This window comes from the organism of the source record quoted next, unplaced genomic scaffold (assembly GCF_019419815.1).
Source record: "Pyrus x bretschneideri cultivar Hongxiangsu unplaced genomic scaffold, Pyrus_bretschneideri_v1 Contig113, whole genome shotgun sequence".
In the NCBI taxonomy this organism is placed as follows: Eukaryota; Viridiplantae; Streptophyta; class Magnoliopsida; order Rosales; family Rosaceae; genus Pyrus; species Pyrus x bretschneideri.
Window position 1 is genome coordinate 486,050 of NW_025999406.1, and position 6,287 is coordinate 492,336.

The 6,287-nt window shown below is 36.5% G+C and overlaps 1 long non-coding RNA gene across 1 annotated transcript; it reads right to left on the bottom strand.

Moving 5' to 3' along the window:
• Nucleotides 1–985: 985 nt before the first annotated feature.
• Nucleotides 986–5,751, bottom strand: LOC125473997. The gene is made up of 4 exons (XR_007255760.1): nucleotides 5,593–5,751; nucleotides 5,142–5,247; nucleotides 1,236–1,346; nucleotides 986–1,139 (listed from the first exon to the last, which is right to left on the bottom strand). It is a non-coding gene; the product is annotated as an uncharacterized LOC125473997 (long non-coding RNA).
• Between the last annotated feature and the right edge of the window lie 536 nt (nucleotides 5,752–6,287).

Below are 6,287 nucleotides of genomic sequence, written 5' to 3' on the forward strand. Positions count from 1 at the left end.
ATCACGATATACCACTTTTAAAAGCTAAAAACCACGCGATCATACCTGTCTCCAAACTCAAAAACCGGCCAACTTCGAACCAGGCGATTCCGGCGTCCAAATTCGTCCAACGAAGCACTCCGAGGCTCCTTGGGACCTCACTAAGACATCTACGAGCTTCAAAATTCCAAAAACGTGCTAGATTAATGTTTGCATGACTAGTACTCAAATCGGACCACCTCGAATCGACGTGAAAACGAAGGATTTCTCACCTGAAAATGGTATGGTTGCACTCGCACGAGCTTCACGAGTTCGAAGGTGTCCTTAGTTTCCTCGATCTGTGATGATTTGGTGAAGTTGTGTGTGTGTCCGTACGAGTTCGAAGGAAGAAGAAGAAATGGGAGCACGGGAGAGAGAGAGAGAGAGAGAGAGAGATAGGGAAAGAGACTGTGTGTGTGTGTGTGTGTGGCCCAGCACCTGCCAACACCACAACAAGCAACCAAAAACATAACGAAAACAAACTAGGGGTAGAATTGTAAGTTCACACGTACGTTTTAAAAATCCCGGGACGGGATGTCACATACCCAACCTTATTCATAAATCTGCAAGAACATAAAAAAAAAAAAAAAAAAAAAAAAAAACCCCAAATGATAAATATCAGTAAACTTAAAGCAATTACCTTATCGCAACCTATATGAGCACTCTCCAATGGCTCTCTTCTTTACTAATGAAATGTCTTGCTATTAGACAAAATAAACTCATAATTTTGTAAAAGCAGTCTCCAAAACCAATTAGAATGTTAAAATGAAAATATTGAATTAACAAAATTAATTATGAAAAATAAAAGATTCTCATGCAGTGAGCAATTCATATATACCCTGGAATTCTAATATCTAGTACAAATTATTCTTCAATAAGGAAATTGGTAACAGTTCCATAAAAAATTGAAATAAAATAAAACATACAAAAGATGGAATTCATATATATATATATATATATATATATATATATCAATTTACAAAAACCAACATAAAAAGTACTCAGAAAGAGCGTACATAGTTGTGAATCCAAAGCAACAAAATGCTGCTCTGCCTATCTCTTCCTCCAGGTTTCGCAGTATGGGTCGTGCTTCTTTCCATCCGCTCCCTACAATAGATTTTCTATAATCTGAAATTAAAATGCAAGACGAAGGAGGAAAAAGAAATCAAACACTAAGAAGACAAAAGAGAAGGAAAAAAAAGGAAAAAACTTGAGACCTGAAAGACTGAGATGATTCAGTTTTTGCGTGATGCAGTCCTCTTCGTCTCAATTCATTTATATAAGTAAGGAACTAATTTGTTCTGTCAAATGTTTCTTTCCACAACAATCTGTCCAAGAAAAATGACTGCTTGAAATTAAACTTCTGTTAGATACTCTGCCAAAATATATATGTTAATTAGCTTAGGGATTATAATCATGCTACCAACATTTGACCGAAAATTGAAAGGAAAAAAGTTAAAATTCTATGCATATAGTAGATAATTGATAAATTAAACTTTGCAACTAAAAGGTTGACAATGGCTTCAAAAGTAACTGAATATCTAAAACAACTTGTAATCCTAATTGTATGGAAGAGGGTAGAGAAAAGCAAAGTGCTTCTACCCAGGTTATGATGCTTTGTAGACAACTTATATCTGTTAACTACATTGCAAAAGATAAAGTTGGTACAGAGGAAGAGGAAGATAATAAAGAGAAAACTAGAGAGATTGTATTGATTGAATGGATAAAATGTATACAAATGAACTTAAGGAAATGATAGCTATACAACCCCTTATATAGCCATATAACCTACTTACAATAATACCCCTCTAACTATATTTCTATTATATCAGTTATTACTCCCCCCTCAAACTAAACTTGGAGGATCCAAGTGAAGTTTGAGCTAGTTAGGTATTTGGGACTGATCTGGAACTACGAAACGAAGATGTCTGCACTGCTTCAACCCCTGTCTCTTGCAGTTTGGAGCAGTGTATGATAGTTTGGAGTTGTTGACATTAAGGCACTGTGTGACTGGACCCTTTTTGGAACATCTGATTTGCTGCAAACTGGTGACGTGCTTCTTGAATTTCCCTTGAATGCAACCAAGAACTCACTGAATACTTGGAGAATGACACTCCAAGAAACTAAATCTACCAAGGAGAATGACACTTTGACTAGAGTTACTAAATCCAAATGCATGTCCATTGCATATGTCGCACTTTGACTAGAGTTACTAACTTTTGGATTAGCATGCTGCAAACAAGAAAGCACCTTGTCTTCATCCCCAGTTTCTTCACACAACGATATGACATAGAGTAATCACCCACATAGCTTCTCATCTGGTTTAACCCCTTTTTCAACTGCAACGCCAAATACTCGAACCATATCACCGAATTTTCCCAAAGAGTTTCATCTGCTCAAACTAATTTCTACAACTCTGTAGCTACCGCAAACCAAATAGAAATTTGCACAGCTAGCTTGAAGGCATTTTAAACCACAAAAATGTACATAACCATATGGTGCCAAACAGAACCCTGTATCATCCTTTTAAACAAACATTATGCAGATGCAATCTCTCCATCCAAAAAACCAATATTCCTCTGCCTCTCACAAGATCTTCACAAAGAATTTCCTTCTTTAAGGAGTTGTAGCACACCCTCATGCCGATTATAACAATTTCTTGCGGGTTTACCCTTCGTGGGATTTACCGTCAACAATCTCATTCAACTTGGCTTGGGCCTTTAATATTTACAAAAAATAGAAAATTAACAAACTATAGTGTGGCATCGGCCTTAACTATAGTGTGGCATCGGCCTTAACTATAGCACCACGGGATCGCCCTTTGTGGATTTTACCAAAAAAAAAAAAAAAAAAAAAAAAACTCCTTTGAACAATAGCATCGGCCTTCACAATTTCAACAACTGAAAATCAACATCTATGTAGGATTACCCTTTGTGGGATTTACCTACTCAAAACACGGGATTACCATTCGTGGGATTTACTGTTAACAACTTCTTCTAATTTCATCAAATAACCGGACTTACTGTAGATTCATGCTAACAACTGAGCTGGTTAGACTCGACATTATAGGTTGAGATAAGGGAAAATTACTGCACAAAACTCCTAACAAAGTTGCAGAAAATTAGTGAAGTAGAGAGACAAGAATTGGATACTGCAAAATTTGTTGAGTAATTCTACAATGAACACCCTAAAGATACCACCAGCAATCCTACTCGCACGAACACCAAGCGATGCTGCAGTTACCAGTCCTAGACCACCTTCTGACCCTTCACCCCAGTTTTATGATGAAGTCAACATGCAGCATTCTATAAAAAAAAAAAAAAAAAAGACTGCACCTTATGAGTTTCATGATGACGCTAAATTCCAGTGTTCTACTAGCCTTCAGTCACCACCTAAGTTTCATGATGAAGTCAATGGCCAGCATTCTACTAACAATGTGTCACCGCCCATTTCACCAAACATATCAAGATTTGCAGAAAAATCAAATCCAATAAAATTGCATCATATCAGTGAGAGAGAAAGAACTGGACACCATACACATTGCACAATCCAGCAATGACCAATATTCTTGAATCCAAATACCCCAAATATCACAAATACTGATCCCATAGAAGATTCACAAGAAAGATGAACAACATAGTGAACATTCTCTTACTGAAACATTTAATCAAACAGGTTATATGCACTGTGAAAACCAGAAATCAAGAACCTGATAAGAACTTCAATCTTGACCCACTTCCATTCTTCAAGATTTCATCTTTGTCGTCTCCAATGGCGACTTACTTGTCTTCTTCACTATCCCTCTCTCTCTCCTCTCTCTTTACAAAAAAAACTGAGAGCGAACTGTGAGAAAGCAATTGCAAAAAGCTGAGAGCTTTGACAACTTCCTGTTGTGAAATGGAGAGTCTCTGCTAGTTTGTGGAGGTGAGCACACCGTTTGGAGGTCGGATCGGTTCTAACTCCAATGCTGCCGGAGCCCAGCCGAACAAGGACCCGAACATGGCGTCGGCAGAGCAGTTGGTGCTCGAACTTAGCAACATGCGCTCCTTGAACTCTCCAAGAAGAGAGAATTATTTCAAGATTTGGCAATAGATCCAGTTCCTCAAGAACTGAAGATTGGTATCAAAGGATGTTTGTGGATTATGTTTACCCAGAAGATGGACAGTGGCAATGAACTTTAATTCTTGGAGGCGGTGGAGGCGTCGGTGGAGAAATCTCCAAACCAGAACAATCAACCCAACAATTGCAACAATCATAGAAAAATCAACCTAAGAACAATCACGGAAACACCGAAAATCTAATGGAAATTATAAGAGAAACTAAACTAGGGAAAAAAAAAATGTAAACTACCATGAAGAGAAACCACCAGAATCCATGGTGTCAACCTGGTGGCTCTGATACCATGTTAACTACATTGCAAAAGATAAAGTTGGTACAGAGGAAGAGGAAGATAATAAAGAGAAAACTAGAGAGATTGTATTGATTGAATGGATAAAATGTATACAAATGAACTTAAGGAAATGATAGCTATACAATTCCTTATATAGCCATATAACCTACTTACAATAATACCCCTCTAACTATATTTCTGTTATATCAGTTATTAATATCAACCTGTGAATTTCTTCCTCGATTAGCTAGCTCTTGAATGCACCAATAACATATGCAACTGAGACTTGGATTACATAGCTCTCAATTCCATTGACTTCGTCTATTAATTTTTAGAGGGTTACCTATAGTTTTTTCAATGACAATCACATGGTTTACACATAAACATGGTTTTTTCTTATTTGTTTATCTATTTCTTTGTTTAATCTACACTTGAATCGATAAAATATGGCCGTTGCAATCATACGGCATTCACAACGATCATACTTTGATTTGTAATTTCTCTGATAATTACATCCCCGATCAAGCTGACAAATAGTCAAGCATAATTAAAAAAGTAGCAACAACGCAAATAAAAAAAATAATTCAGACTCATCAAACTATCGAGTTCCATACCTTGCATCGCAATTTGGCGTAAAATTTACCTCTTTAGCAATAACGAAATAATTCAGTTATCAAACGTAGGACAAACTAAAATGCATCTAATAACTTATCATAAATGGTGAAGTAGCAACCTGATCAAACAGAATGATCGATAAAACTCGGGATTGAAGAATCTTAGATTGCTTTGAATACTTGGTGAAGTTCCTCCTCCTGAACCCCATGAAGAAAAACTACAGGCTGCAGGATAAGATTCAAAACATATTAAATAAAAAACCAGTACAAAATTCCCAACCCAACACTATTATTATGGTAATTTCAATGCAAGCCGCCTTCTCTAGCAGAGTTCATTTCCAAATCCCTACTACTTTGAGAGGATTTGAAAATTTCGGAATCTCTAATAACTGAAGAATTACACTATATAGTGAATAAGCTTGAAGAAAAGCTTCAAATTTGTATATAAAAAACTTTGAATTCGAACAAAAAATGCAAAAACTAAGTTGTTTATTAAGAAGAAGAATCAAAATTCACATGGCCGTGGGGATTTCCAGACTAGTCCTAATAGATTGTGTGGATATTCGAAACCTTAAGAAACCGGGAACTGTATGGCTCAATAGTCGAGTACAAGCTCTGGTTCAACCCTAGAAATTCCTTCTCCGATTCCATCAAATCGCTAGATAGTTTTGGCTCGCTCTCAAAGCCCACACTTTGCCTGTGCAAAGCTAAATTTCGAGAATTCCTCTTCCCTGCATTCAGAAACACACCATGATTTAATTTTAGATTTTAGAGAGAGCGAGAGAGGGAGTGGAGATGGGGTTGGGAGTGAGGGGGAAGGATGTGAAAGAATAGGAATTGAAATCAAGGTGCCGGCTTTGATCTGGTTGGTAGTTCGTAGAACGTGGAGGGTTGTTTGAATCCCACGTTTGCAATTCTCATTCCTCATCCTGCAAAACTCTTCCGCTTTGATGCTCTCTCTTCCAGTTATGGTTTTTTTACCACTTTGTCCTTCTTTTTTGAATTTTTGGGGTTTTGATTGTGAAAGAAACAAAGGGACAATTTTGGTATTTTGGAAAACTACACTATTTTAGGGCTCTCACTTTATATATATAGATTTGTCCACTCAAGCTAGCTAACAATTCATTTCTTAGAATCTAGGAATTTAAAATTCATGGCTTTATAAAAAATATTAATTTAATTGATTCCTCATTGTCACTAAAAAAAATAGTAGCTTTTTATTTATGCTATTATATTTAATTAGTTTCTTCCTTCATTAAAAAGAC